This window comes from Arachis hypogaea, chromosome 3, assembly GCF_003086295.3.
Source record: "Arachis hypogaea cultivar Tifrunner chromosome 3, arahy.Tifrunner.gnm2.J5K5, whole genome shotgun sequence".
NCBI classification, from domain to species: domain Eukaryota; kingdom Viridiplantae; phylum Streptophyta; class Magnoliopsida; order Fabales; family Fabaceae; genus Arachis; species Arachis hypogaea.
In genome coordinates, this window is record NC_092038.1 from 130,899,293 (window position 1) to 130,915,476 (window position 16,184).

General features: G+C 32.0%; 1 non-coding gene across 1 annotated transcript; it reads right to left on the reverse strand.

The window, feature by feature from the left end:
- Window positions 1-14,867: 14,867 nt before the first annotated feature.
- On the reverse strand, window positions 14,868-14,974 carry LOC112793238 (small nucleolar RNA R71). The gene has a single exon (XR_003197941.1). It is a non-coding gene; the product is annotated as a small nucleolar RNA R71 (small nucleolar RNA).
- Between the last annotated feature and the right edge of the window lie 1,210 nt (window positions 14,975-16,184).

Consider the following 16,184-nt stretch of genomic DNA (forward strand, 5'->3'; position numbering starts at 1 on the left):
TAATACGAAACATTTTTTATTTTCTATTTTGGTTGAAGATTGTAGTCTTATGAATTTTCCCAGGATTGAAATGTGAGAATTTATATGTTGTTAGATTTGAGTAGCAAAGTGCTTCAGCAGAGACAGAAAGAATTGCTGCAATTATTATTTTCAATGTGATCCTCAAATTGTAGTCTATTTTACTTAAAATTAATAGATATTGTTATTTTAATGGCGGCATGTGTATTTCTTTCTTCAGTTTCAAATATAAAAGACAACATTGTTTTGGCATCAAAGTGAATTTGGATGCATTGATGCGTCCAATGAATAAACTATGTTTCTCACCACATAATGCAAACATTCTAGCAGGATACCTGACTTTTATGGCACACAGAGAATTGAAGATAAACAGTGAGTTTTCTATTCTTTTATTATTATTGTTAAGAAAAATAAGGTGGGTGAGATTTTGTATCTCTTTAATTTGAAGCATAAACTTTAACGATGTGTTTAATTTTTAGGCTAAGAAAGTGAAGAAAGCTCTTCAGCCAGAGTGGCTTAAGTCTCTTCTGAAAAGGACTTTCTTTGAATCTTCCTGTGCAACTCATGCCATGCTTAAGAAAGAGTTAAATCAATACTGCATAACCTGTACCGATTCAATTTGCCAAAATCGTGCGTCTGGACCCAAACATGTTCTTCATAAGGTGATCACAATCTACAGGCATATTTACAAAGATGTTGTTCACATTGATGCTATGAGAGAGCATATTAACTGCTCACAAATTCAGGTACAATATCCTACCTTAATGTAAGTTTCTAACATATTATTTCATGTGTAGTTTTCGAATCTTATGGATGTTATTTAACGTACTATTGGTTACCTGAATTTATGTGGAGAAGTCGTAGCAGGTTTGGCCTTTGATAAATCTTTATTGTCTATCATGTGAAACGTAACAAGAAAAAAATACAGCTGACAATATATCGTTGCAGCTTTTGTGTTTTGATTATGGGATCGTTGAGGTTTCACCAGGAATCCTGGACTTCTGCTGATGCAAAAAGTGCTAAAACTTATAATGATATTTTAGACTTTATTTATTTATTTATTTATTACTTCTCTTATCTTGTTCTTCTAAATAAAGAATGCATTGTTTTTTCTTGAACTCATTTATTGATACAGTTGAAAGTTGATGAGAAAAATTTCATGAATCCTAGGGGGCCAATGCCAGTTGTTAGGCTTATCTAATTGGGATGAGTAATTGGAGAATAGGTCAACTTTTGTTCAATTTTCAATCAATAATTAATAATTGGCATATTCAGATGCCAATTTCTGCATTAATATACTATATTTCTTGCACTCTAATTCTAGTCATAAGGTAATACTTAATTTTGCTAATGACAATGTGCATGGTGATCGATTAGAAGGAAGCTCCACTACCAAATAAACACCTGTCCAGGGTTTAGAAAATTTGGGAAAAAAGAAACAATTCTAGTCATATAAGGTAATACTTAATTTTGCTAATGATAATGTGCTTGGTGATTGATCAGAAGGAAGCACCACTGCCAAATAAACACCTATCCTGGGTTTAGATAATTAGAAAAAAAAAGATGCGCTTCATACAGTAATGCTACTGAGTAATCCTTTTCCCTCTTCCTTTCCTTCTTATTCATCAGCGAGACTCTCCAATTGAGTCTCAAATTTCTCTATTGTCTTCGTTTCATTCTGAAGTAATAAAAAAAAGATGCTCTGATACGCGTCATCTCAGTAATCTGCACTGAGTATGCATTACATAACACATATTTTGATCAGAAATTGGTAAATCCATTCCCCCTCTTTCCTTCTTGCTTAGTAGCGAGTAACGAGACTCATTCAATTGAGTCTCAAGTTCTTCTGTTGGCTTCTTTTTATTGTGGGGTGCAAACCAATTTTTTCATTTCAATATGAAAGTAGAAACAGATGAGTTCCTCTTCATCTAAGAAAATGGCCAAGGTAGGTGTACAGAAATTTTTTTCCCTTATATACGTTTTCTTTGTACTATCATTTAAGAAACTTTTAACAAATTCTGCTTTATCTTTGGTATCCTATTTATTCTTGCCGAAATCATGAGAAAAATTGAATCAAATAAAGTATTTCTGGAGGACAACTTGTTCATGGTTTGGTATTTTAATCAAGAATTTATATAGCACAGACACTTTCTGCTTGATAAGCCATTCAGAGAGAAAGAGTAATTAGGGAAAAAAAGATGTGCCGCTTCGTACAGTAATGTCTACTGAGTAATCCTTTCCCCCCTTCCGTTCCTTCTTGTTCATCAGCGAGATTCTCCAATTGAGTCTCAAATTTCTCTATTGTCTTCTTTTCATTCTAAAGTAAAGAAAAAACAAGATGCTCTGATACGCTTCATCTCAGTAATCTGCACTGACTATGCATCACAGAACACATAATTTGATCAGAAATTGGTGAATCCATTCCCCCTCTTTCCTTATTGCTCGGGAGTGAGACTCATCCAATTGAGTCTCAAGTTCCTCTATTGACTTCTTTTTATTTTGGGGTGCAAACCAAATTTCCTGAAATAAACACCTGTCTTAGGTTTAGAAAATTAGGGGAAAAAAAAACAAGATGTGCCACTTCAGTATCCTTTCCCCTCTTCCTTTCCTTCTTGTTCATCAGCAAGATTCTCCAATTGAGTCTCAAAGTTTTCTATTGTCTTCTTTTCATTCTGAAGTAATGAAAAAATAAGATGCTCTGATACGCTTCATCTCAATAAAGTATGCTTTAAAAAACACATATTTTGACCAAAAATTGGTGGATCCGTTCCCCCTTTTTCTTTCTTGCTCAGTAGCGAGTAACGAGACTCATCCAATTAAGTCTCAAGTTCTTCTATTGCCTTCTTTTTACTCTAGGATGCAAACCAAATTTTTCATTTTGTTATGAAAGTAGGAATGGATGAGTTCCTCTTTATCTAAGAAAGTGGCCAAGGTAGGTGTACAGAATTTTTTTTCCTTATATATGTTTTCTTTGTTCAATCATTTGAAAAGCATTTAGCAAATTCTCCTTTATCTTTGGTATCCTATTTATTCTTGCCGCAATCATGAGAAAAATTGAATCAAATGGAGTGTTTGTTTGTTCCTGAAAATTTTCTCATCAACTTTCAACTGTATCAACAAATGAGTTCAAGAATAAATAACGCATTCTTTATTCAGAAAAAAAAGTTAAGAGAAGCAAAAAATAAATATAGAAGGAAGGAGTAATTGGATATAAGTCAACATTTGTTGTTCAATTTTTCATCAACAATTAATAATTGGCATATCCAGAGCCAATTTCTGCATTAATATACTATATTTTTTAGCATTGTAATTCTAGTCATATGAGGTAATACTTAATTTTGCTGATGACAATGTGCATGGCGATCAAAAGGAAGCTCCACTGCCAAATAAACACCTGTCCAGGGTTTAGAAAATTAGGGGGGAAAAAAGCAATTCTAGTCATATAAGGTAATACTTAATTTTGCTAATGACAATGTGTTTGGTGATCAATCAGATGGAAGCACTACTGCCAAATAAACACCTGTCCTAGGTATAGATAATTAAAAAAAAAAACAAGATGCGCTTCATACAGTAATGCTACTAAGTAATCCTTTCCCCCTCTTCCTTTCCTTCTTGTTCATTAGCAAGACTTTCCATTTGAGTCTCAAATTTCTCTATTGTCTTCTTTTCATTCTGAAGTAATGAGAAAACAAGATGCTCTGATACGCTTCATCTCAATAATCTGCACTGAGTACGCATTATAGAACATATATTTGGATCAGAAATTGGTAAATATGTTCCCCCCTCTTTCCTTCTTGCTCAGTTGCGAGTAACGAGACTCATCCAATTGAGTCTCAAGTTCCTTCTCTTGGCTTCTTTTTATTGTGGGGTGCAAACTAAATTTTCCATTTCGATATGAAAGCAGGAATGGATGAGTTCCTCTTCATCTAAGAAAATGGCCAAGATAGGTGTACAAAAATTTATTTTTCCTTATATACGTTTTCTTTGTACAATCATTTAAGAAACTTTTAGCAAATTCTGCTTTATCTTTGGTATCCTATTTATTCTTGCCACAATCATGAGAAAAATTGAATCAAATGAAGTATTTCTAGAGGACAACTTGTTCATGGTTTGGTATTTTAATCAAGAATTTATATGGCACAGACACTTTTTGCTTGATAAACCATTCAGAGAGAAAGAGTAATTAGAAAAAAAGATGTGCCGCTTCGTACAGTAATGTCTACTGAGTAATCCTTTCCCCCTTCCCTTCCTTCTTGTTCGTCAGCTAGATTCTCCAATTGAGTCTCAAATTTCTCCATTGTCTTCTTTTCATTCTGAAGTAATGAAAAAACAAGATGCTCTGATACGCTTCATCTCAGTAATCTACACTTAATATGCATTACAGAACACATATTTTGATCAGAAATTGGTGAATCCGTTCCCCCTCTTTCCTTCTTGCTCAGTAGCGAGTAACGAGACTCATCCAATTGAGTTTCAAGTTCTTCTATTGGCTTCTTTTTATTCTAGAGTGCAAACCAAATTTTCTATTTCAATGTGAAAGTAGGAATGGATGAGTTCCTCTTCATCTAAGAAAGCGGCCAAGGTAGGTGTACGAAAATTTTTTTCCTTATATACATTTTCTCTGTACAATCATTTGAGAAGCATTTAGCAAATTTTCCTTTATTTTTGGTATCCTATTTATTCTTGCCGCAATCATGAGAAAAATTGAATCAAATGGAGTGTTTCTGGAGGACAACTTATTCATTGTTTGATATTTTAATTAAGAATTTATATGGCACAAACACTTTCTGCTTGATAAACCATTTAGAGAGAAGGAGTAATTAGGGAAAAAAGAAAACAGGATGCGTCGCTTCATACAATAATGTCTACTGAGTAATCCTTTTCTCTTTTCCTTTCCTTCTTGTTCATCAGCGAGATTCTCCAATTGAGTCTCAAATTTCTCTATTTTCTTCTTTTCATTCTGAAGTAATAAAAAAACAAGATGCTCTGAAACGCTTCATCTTATAATCTGCACTGAGTATGCGTTACAGAACACATATTTTGATCAGAAATTGGTAAACTCGTTTCCTCTCGTTTCTTCTTGCACAGTAGCGAGTAATAAGACTCATCCAATTGACTCTCAAGTTCTTCTATTAGCTTCTTTTTATTCTAGGGTGCAAACCAAATTTTTTATTTCAATCTGAAAGTAGGAACGGATGAGTTCCTCTTCATCTAAGAAAGTGGCCAAGGTAGGTGTACAAAATTTTTTCTTATATATGTTTTCTTTACACAATCTTTTGAGAAGCATTTAGCAAATTCTCCTTTATCTTTGGTATCCTATTTATTCTTGCCACAATCATGAGAAAAATTGAATCAGAAAAAGTGTTTCTGCAGGACAACTTTTTCATGGTTTGTTATTTTAATTAAAAATTTATATAGCACAAATACTTTCTGCTTGATAAACCATTCAGAGAGAAATTGTATACCAATTTTATTTTCATATGCACTTAAATTGAATGCTAGTCAAATGAGTAGCTAAAAATGATCAGAATAAAGATTTGATTTCTCAGTTCATATGCTCACAATGAAAGTTAAATAAAAGGTCAATGAAACTTGAATGGAATTTAGATATATCAAACTGTTAGTTTTTAAAGGCATAATTTTTTCATAGATTCAGTCCTAACGTAATTAATACCAAACATTTCTTATTTTCTATTTTAGTTGAAGATTGTAGTCTTATGAGTTTTTCCAGGGTTAAAATGTGAGAATTTATATATTGTCAGATTTGAATAGCAAAATGCTTCAGCAAAAACAGAAAGAATTACTGCAATTATTATTTTCAATGTGATCCTCAAATTGTAGTCTACTTTACTTAAAATTAATAGATACCGTTATTTTAATTGCTGCACGTGTATTGCTGTCTTCAATTTCAAATGTAAAAGACAACACTATTTTGGCAACAAAGTGAATTTGGATGCATCAGTGTGTGTCTAAATGAACAAACTATGTTACTAACCTCATAATGCCAACATTCAAATAGGATACCTGACTTCTATGGCACACAGAGAATTAAAGATAAATATTAAATTTTCTATATATATTTTTTATTATTATTATTATTATTATTATTATTATTATTAAGAAAAATAAGGGGAATGAGATTTTGTATCTCTTTAATTTGAAGCATATACTTTAATGATGTGTTTACTTTTTTTTTAGGCTAACGAGTGCTGAGAGTAAAGTAGTAAACTGAGCACCACCAGTGGCGGAGCTTAGTTCAGATAAGGGGCCATGGCCCCCCCAAACTTTTTATAAAAAAATTAATAGTATTTTTTCAAAAGATAAAAAATAATTTAATTGGTTTAAATACTTTATTATGACTTAAAGTACCCAATAAGTTCAACACTCTCTACTTTTAAGTTTAAATATAAAAAATTAGATATTTTTTATTTATTTAATTTAATATTATTTTATATTTTACTATTTATTTAATTTAATTTTTTATATGATAAAAAATAATAGAATATTCAACAAGTATTAATATTATTGTATTTGTATAAATTGATAAAAAATTCAATAAATATTATAAATTTTAATATTTGTCCTTCTAATTTCTTCTTTACATATTCTACAGGATATATATTCAAATTTTATATAAAATAATAATAAAAAAATCAAAGAATTGATGATTTTTTAAGAGGAAGGCTAATATTTAAGAAGGAGAACGTATAATTTTTATAATATCAACACATGTAGATAATTTTTCTACTTTAATGAATCGCGAAAAAAGTGAGATACAACTTTCAAAAGTTCAAAAAGTTATATCTGATGAGTTTGACCTTAATTTTTTAGAACGAGACCTAAAAAACGACTTTAAATTTGGCAATATCACCAAAACCAGAGAGATGAGATTAGACGAGCTTAACTTAAATGGGATCTATATCAAAAGTATTTTGACAATTATCTTCTATGTGACCCCCAAAATTTTATTTCAAGTTCCGCCACTGGCACCACCCACAATCTTGATTTACCATCTCCTAACTCCTTCCATTAAAATTGTGATTTGAATTATCACACTCTGACTATTTCATCTGAAATCTCAGGTCCAATCTGTTTTAAAGAAATCTGTTCATTCAGTTCCTCTCTTCATTTCGCTTAAAGATGATCAAAGGGAGAAAGCTGGAACTAACAAGCGGGTAAATAAGAGAAAGGTAACCCCTGCCAGAGCTCCCTTCTTCTAAAGGCCTCCGGTTATGTAATAATCAAGGAAGCTGCTCTATTTCTTATGTAAAGAGATTCTTTATCATCTGAATTTTTGTCTTTGGTGGCTTCTACTTTTTGATTATCGTATGACTATGCATGAGGTTACTTCAAACTTTATGACATTCTGGCTAAGTTGCTATTTGTGGTTTTATGACATTCTACTTTTTGTTGGGTGGATTGTAGATCCATGATATGTTTTTTGTGTGTTAAGATTACAAATGTACAATACATGGATATTTTTTTTTTAATTTCATCTAAGTAAATTATTCTTCTTAATCACGTTACTTTCATTTTAAATAAATTAATTTTTTATTAAGATTTAAAAGTGCTCAAATTCAAGATTTCACATTTGCAAAAAATCAAATCATAGGTCTAGTACTCTAGTTCATATCTGTGCTTAAACCATCTACATGTGTTTAAAGTTTAAGACATCGTTTCTACCTATAATATCCCTAATACAGTTCCATACTTCCATCATTTGGAGCAATGGACACTCATCATATATGGCATTATGGCAAGGTTGTACCGATATTTCTGGTTCTGTATGCAATAAGGAAGACATTCTAAATGTCATTTTCAAAATTGAAAAACCAACTAAACATATGGTCCTTCCAGCATTAACTGTTGCAGACTGTATAGTCTGTAGTAATCGTATTGCCATGCTTATGCTTGTTTTTTAGTGAAGGCTTTATGTTTAGCCTAAGGTATTAAGTAGTCTCTTGTTTAATTTATCATTTTCCTAATTCGTTGCTTCAATACAATTAAATGGTGTCTAGTTTTATATTGACATATCATTACATTGTGACATTGAGGGGACAATTTATAATAAGATTTCGTTATAATTTAAAATTGGATTATTCAAATCTTAGTTCCTCTTCACTTTAAGTAATTGCTTTACCATATAAAATCATCGTCAGGTCATCTTTCTTTATATATATATATATATATATATATATAGGTGAATTTGACTCAACCCTTTCTAAAATAACGTTTAAGTTATCTTTCATGATGTGTTACATTCTAATTGGTCATTATCTTAATCATAGTTGGGTTAGGTTATTTTATAATTTATTATGAGATGGACAATGATGTAATTTTTTAAAATGTCAAAACCTCACTCCCGTCAATTGAAACACTTTTTCATCCCTCCATTCTTTCTTCATCATGTAGCTTCGATCCTTCCAAACATCGCCATGTCCGTCGTGACAAGAAACGCCGAAGTTCGTCATCTATTATCTTCTCACACAATCTCTCTTTTCAATGCATCATCTCTTAAACGACGTCGTTGAATTTCCATAGTTAGTAATGTTGTCGTCCTTCTCAATATAGCTTATGTCTCACTCGATACCTCTTCTGCCGTAGATCACTCTTTACCAACATAAGTAATAGTTAGTCTAATTATTAAAATTTTTTATTAAAAAATATCTTTATTTAATTACACGATGGAACATATATTTATATGTAAAATATAATATAATAAAATAAATATACTCAGAGTACTTAAAGTATAATTAAATCAGAAATATATAATATAATAATAAAATTCGTACTCTAAACAAGTAAATATATCTTTTATCATACATAAATTATTTAAAAAAATAAATAAATTGTTAAAATTAATAACACAAATTTAAAATGATTAAATCCAACTTTTTTATAAGTCTTTTTTTATAGAATTTTTATTCTTTTAATTTTTAATTTATTCGTACTTTATTATTTAATTAATGATTAAACAAATTATTTTTATGAGAAATTATTTTTGTATTATCTTAAAGAAGAGACCAATATAACAGTTTAAAAAATAATGTAAAAATGATATTTTAAATAAAAAATAGTTAATATTAAAATTTTTAAATACAAAAATAAATTGGATAGATATTTAAGAAATAAATATGCCTAAAATAAATAAAACAGACAAAAATAATTCTCTATTCTCAATAGTGCTCCCATTTTGTTTTTTTATTTATTTTAGATATATATTTTATATTTATCTCTTAAATATTTATATAATTTATTTTTATATTTAAAAAATTTGTTATTAAATATTTTTTATTTAAAATATTATTTTTAAATTATTTTTCAGACTGTTATATTGGTCTCCTTTGTAAGATAATACAAAAAATGATTTCTCATCAAAATAATTTGTTTAATCATTAATTAAATAATAAAGTACTAATAAATTAAAAATAAAAAATAAAAATACTATAAAAAATATGATAAAAAAGTTGGATTTTCTCATTTTAAATTTGTGTTATTAATTTTAATAATATATTTATTTTTTAAATAATTTATGTATGATAAAAATAGGTTTACTTATTTAGAATACAAATTTTATTATTATATTTGTATATTCATGGTTTTAATTATACTTTTAAGTAGTATGAATAGATTTATTTTATTATATTATATTTTACATATGAATATATGTTCCATCATGTAATTAAATAAAGATATTTTTTAATTAAAAAAATTAATAACCAAACTAATTAAAAACTTTTCTTTAACATAAACTAACTTCATGCTTGTTTATTAAATAGAGGAGCACAAATTGTAAGGTCCCACATCGGTTGGGGAGGAGAACGAAGCATGCCTTATAAGGGTGTGGATATCTCTCTTTAACATGACGTGTTTTGACGAGTGAGTGTGGAGGTTTTGGCTATCATTCCTATCGTCAAAGGCAAAACTGTAAGGCCTTGTGTGCCAAAGCGAACAATATCGTACTAGCAGGTGGTCTGGGCTGTTACAAAGCCGGAGCCCGGATCGATGTGCCAGCGTAAGAGTGTGGATATCTCGTCTGGGCTGTTACAGATGGTATCAGGGGAACGAAGCATGTCTTATAAGAGTGTGGATACCTCTCCCTAGCATGACGCATTTTGACGAGTGAGTGTGGGGGGCTTCGGCTATCATTTCTATCCTCAAAGGCAAAACCGTGAGGCCTTGTGTGCCAAAGCGGACAATATCGTGTTAGCAGGTAGCTTGGGCTGTTACACAAATAATTTGGTTAGAGAATTTTTGTTAAAAATCTCTTTCATAGTTGTAGTGAAAGTTGAACTAAAATAAAATATAGTATGTGATCAAAATTGAAATTCATTATTTGAAATTCTCTAAAATCACTACAAGAAAATATGTCTTTTGCTACGTTTTTGAAGCGTGGCAAAAAGTCAAAAAAGCGTAGCGATAGCTTTTCGTCACGTTTTTTGAGTTACCGGTATGCTTTTGAAAGGGTCACAACTGCAAGGGTGCTGGTTGTTTTAGTGCCACACTTTTGGTGACCTATCACCACGCTTTATTTTTTGCCACGCTTTTAAAGATCGCCATGCTTTAAAAGCATGGCCATATATGCCAGATATGGCTACACTTTTAAAGCGTGCCAATAGCAAGATATGGCTACGCTTTTAAAGCGTGCCAATAGAGAGACATATGGCTACACTTTTTAAACATGCCAATGGAGAGAGATACAGCTATGCTTTTAACGTGCCAATAGCAAGACATACGGCTACGCTTTTAAAGCATGGCAAAAAATTTGTTCAATAACCTATAGTTTTTTTTTAATCTTTTTTAATCTTTGTAATAAAACCTTACAAAATTAATAGATAATTTTAAAATTTAGACAATGACCAATAATGTTAAATCCACTAATCCAACATGCATAAATTTGTCACAAAAAAATGTTTAATCACATAATAGTATAACAAAATATCAAAAATTAAAGTGATAACAACTACGCAATGTATTCCTAATACATGAATACAACTCCAATAACTTTACCATCCTATCTAACAATAATTTTGATCAACCTCCTCACATATGTGCACCCAATTCACCAAACTAATCATCATCCTCCACTATGTGCTAAGAGACGTACAGCATCCAGCTTCTTCTTCAGGATTTCAATGGTATTTAGCAACAACTGAGAAGCTTTTATGGCTCTAGTAGTTTCCATAGTAGCTTCTTCTTTAGGATTTTCGGGCTTCCCCATTGCTTCAGCTTTCTTGATGATGTTTTATGGCTCTAGTAGTTTTCACAGTAGCTTCTTCTTCAGGATTTTTGGGCTTTCCCATTGCTTCAGCTTTCTTAATGACCTCATTATCATAGGTGTATGCCTCAGCATCAACCACCATAACCTGTTAAATACTAGCAGTGATAACCAAAAATCAACATGGTATTTGAATGCACTGCTCTTCATCATCATTAATAGAAAGTAGATAGAGCATGTCCTCATTCTCAAGCTATAAATAATAAAAATTAATAATAAATAAATGGATAAAGAAATTAAACTTTTAGTTAATTATCATATCAAAGCCAACACCACACTCTGTCAAATTAATAATAAACACTATCAAAATTAATAATAAACACTCTGTCTTTAACAGAGAGGTAATAACCACCAGCAAGTTCAGTTTCATTGAGTTCTAGAGCTTTCTTCATGCTAGAAAAATCCTTGAAGTCGATGTAGGCAAAACTGTAAATTACACCTGGTGTCAATTTGCTAAACTCAAAGCAACACGTAACACAATCATTTTGAGCATCCAACTTGAGAAACAAAAAGGATACACAAAAAATGAAATAGCAAATCTTTCACACTAAAAATAAAACGAAAAAGAAAAAGGATTTGAAGAAGAAACAAACCATTGAGGACCTCCAGACTCAAAATATTTTGGGACTGACACCCTCGAGATCTCCCTGCAGGAACGAAAATGCTCATTTAGGCTAGCTCTTATCTGCAACCACAATTTTGGCAGTATTCAAATATGAATTGCAAAAAGAAACACATGCAAGGGAAGCAGCAGCAGACATGATAGAAATAAAATTACCTCTTTTCCAAGAGATTTATCAAAACCCCTTATGAATATAGTTTGACCAGTTTGATGCTGATCACCTTTCTGGAAGGAATTGCTGAAACTGAAACAAGTATTACAAAGGATAAAGAGAAGGAAATAAGTAGATATGAGGCATCTTTCTGGAAGGCATGAAAGGGAGTGGAGAAAAAGGAGATAGAAGTAGATATGAGGCATAGAAGGGAGAGAGGAGAAGATATAATAATTACTTGCCACCAGGGATATATGAACCTCTTTCACGAGCTAAATCAAGCCTAACAGGATGATTCAACAACTCATGCCCATTCAATTCAAGAGCCTTGATGCCTGAGCATCTTTCCTATCTTTTCCTAATAAATTTGCATCTAATTTGATGCGTTTAATGAAGAATTAATTATCTTTTAGCCAAAATGAATGCTACTTTGATTCTTTTGCAATTTTATTTATTTTAGGTAGCATTCGCCTGGATTTGATGGAGTTTCTGCAGCACAAGAAACCAAGGAGATGACCAGCAAATACCAACGCGAACACATGACTCATGCGACCGCGCAAAATGGAGAAAATCGCAATGACGCGATCGCATGCCTGACGCGAACGCGTGGACTGGAATCTACACACATGACGCGAACACGTGGACGACGTGGATGCGTCACATGCGCGATCTGCAGAATTAACAGAAATCGCTGGGGGCGATTTCTGGACTATTTTAACCCAGTTTCCAGCCCAAAAAATACAGATTAGAAGCTGCAGAATAGACAAATCAAGTGGTCCCCACCCATCAACTAAAGAACTGTTAATTAATTTGAATTTAAATTCAAATATTATTTTGAGGAAAAGATATTATTTTAAATTTTTAATTGATTAGGATTAGTTATAAAAAGAGATTTCATTAGTTAAGAGGAGATCATCAGATTGGAACTCTATACATTTGATCACAATCCTAGTTTTTCTCTGAACCATAAGCAACTAATTCTACATTGTTAAAGTTATAAGCTTTGTCTATTTGTATGGATTGATTTTACTGCTTTGTCTATTTTAATTTATGTTTTGGATTTATATTTAAGAATTGTTTTCGTTCTTTATCTTATGAATTTGGGTGAAACGGAAGTATGACCATCTTTCTATTTGAGTTCTTGTATAACTTGGAAAAGCTCTATACTTGAACAACAGCTTGAAAACAAATTCTCCTAAATTTTAATTATCTGAATTTAGCAGGATACGTGACATATAATCCTTTTATTTCTTGGGTAATTAGATTTTTTGTGGCATATAAACTAGAAATTGATCATCACCCTTTAATTGGGATTAATTGACCAAGGAATTGGCAATTGATGAATTTTAGAGGAGACTAGGAAGGTCTAAGGAATTAGGATCTAGTCACATATAGTTTGCCATAAATTAAATCATACATAATTAAAATAGTTAGTAAGAAAAGTTAATCCGGACAAATAGAGAACTCCGAAGCCTTAACTGTTTTCTCTATATTTTATTCCCAAGCCATTTATTTTACTATTTTAGTTTCTGTACGATTGGTTAATGCTCTTTGAACTTCCAAACACTATTTTCTGTTTGTCTAACTAAGCCTATCAAATCTATTGTTGCTTAATCTATCAATTCTCGTGGGATCGACCCTTACTCACGTAAAGTATTACTTGGAACGACTCGGTGCACTTGCCGGTTAGTTTGTGGGTTGTGAAATGCCGCACCAAGTTTTTGGCGCCGTTGTCGGAGATTGATAGTGATTAACAACTATTAGTTATTTGATTGCTTAGATTAAGTAATTTAATTTTAATTTTATTTAAATTTTGTTTTAGTATTATTAAATTTTTTTTCTTAATTTTCGTTTTGCTTTACGTTTCCCACCCCATCCCCCGTTTTAATTTTTTTTACTTCATTTAACTTCTGAATTTTTCTTAGAACCTTCGTCCTTTTGTTTTACTTTTCTTTTTATTTTTAATTCCTTTTATTTTCATTCTGTTTCTTTCCAGTATATTTTTTATATATTTTATTAGTTTTATTTTATAAATCTGTTTTTAATTACAAAAAAATAATAATATTTTATAAAATAATATAGCACTAATATTTTTTTAATTTCTGAATTTAAGTTTGGTGTTACTTGGTTAATTTTGTTTTAATTTTTTGGAGTAGTTAGTATTTTTATTTTTATTTTTTTTTACACAGGTAGCCTCACTGGAAATTCTCTACACTCTGACGTAGAGATTTCCATCTTTTCTTATTTTCTGTCTATTTATGTGCAGGAACAGAGACAAGGAACACCTCTTAGGCTTTGATCCTGAACCTGAAAGGACTTTCAGACGACGTTTACAACAAGCAAAACTTTACAAGGCTGCAAAATCCACTATGGATCCTAACAATACTGATAATGCCAATGTGGCAAATCTGAATGAGAATGAGCAACAAAGAAGAGTGCTTGGCTCTTTTTCTACTCCTACTGCAGATCTTTATGAAAAAAACATTGTGGTGCCTCCTATAGCTGCGAACAACTTTGAGTTGAAGCCACAACTAGTCACCCTGATGCAACAGAACTGCTAGTATCATGGTCTTCCCCACGAAGACCCAAATCAGTTTATTTCCAATTTTCTGTAGATTTGTGATAATGTGAAGACAAATGGAGTGAATCCAGAGGTGTACAAACTCATGCTCTTCTCGTTTGCTCTAAGGGATGGAGCAAAGCTATGGCTAGACTCCCAATCGAAGGAGAGTTTGGATACTTGGAACAAGGTGGTTACTGAGTTTCTGACTAAATTTTTCTCACCAAAGAAGCTGACTAAGCTTAGGATGGAGGTTCAGACCTTCAGGCAGAAGGATGGTGAAACTCTGTATGAAGCATGAGAGAGATACAAGCTACTGACTAGGCAATGTCCTCCAGACATCTTCTCCAAATGGACACAACTAGATATCTTTTATGAAAGTTTGGGTGAAATGTCCAAAATGTGCTTAGATAATTCTGCAGAAGGTTCATTGCACAAGAAGAAGACACCAGAGGATACTATTGAGCTTATTGAATTGGTTGCTAGTAATTAATATTTATACTCATCTAGCAGGAACCCTGTGAACTCTGAGGCTCCTCAGAAGAAGGGTGTTATGGAAGTAGAAGCTCTTAATGCTCTTCTTGCTCAAAATAAGCTTATGTCTCAGCAAATAAGTCTACTTACTCAACAGATGGGTGACATGCAAGTCTTAGCTATCAACACCCAAAATCCACCTCAAGAGGTCTCTTATGACATGACAGGTAATTTTGTGCAAAATGATAATTATGATTATGCTCAACCCTCTTCTGAACAGGTCAATTACATGGGGAGTGGTCCTAGAAATCCCAACAATGATCCATATTCTAAGACATACAATCTGGAGTGGTGAAATCACCCAAATTTTGGGTGGAGGGACCAACCTCAGAGACCTCATAATTTTAACAAAAATTCTCAAGGCAGCCTCCAATAGAACAATTACAATAACCGCCAATGTCAGTCATCTCAACAAGCAACTTCTCAGCTCCAGCAGAACAATAATTTGGAAACAATATTGACAAGTTTCATGCAGGAAACCAGAGCCTCCATTAGAAACCTGGAAGTACAAATGGGCCAAATGAGCAAGCAATTACCTGAGAGGTCTGCAAGCACATTTCCAGGTGATACAGTGGTGAACCCAAGAGAAGACTACAAGGTTATTCAGTTGAGAAGTGGTAAAGTAGTTGGCTCTGAGACCAAGGCCAATAAAGAATTAGTTGAAAAAAAAGCTCTAGAGGAGAAGAAGGAAGAAGTAGAGCACACCCCTCCTAAGCATGCAGACAACCCATTCCTGGATTATCTTGACACTTATCCTACCTTGCCAAAGGCTCCTGAATACAAGCCAAAAATGTCATACCCTCAGAGGCTTCAGAAGGCTTCCAAAGAAAAATAATTTTCTAAATTTTTAGATGTCTTCAAAAAGCTACAGATCAACATTCTTTTTGCAGAAGCTCTTGAGAAAATGCCTCTTTATGCTAAATTTATGAAAGAATTGTTGACCCATAAGAGGAATTGGAAGGAATAAGAAATAGTGGTGTTAACCAAGGAATGCAGTGTCATCATTCAACACAACCTTCCT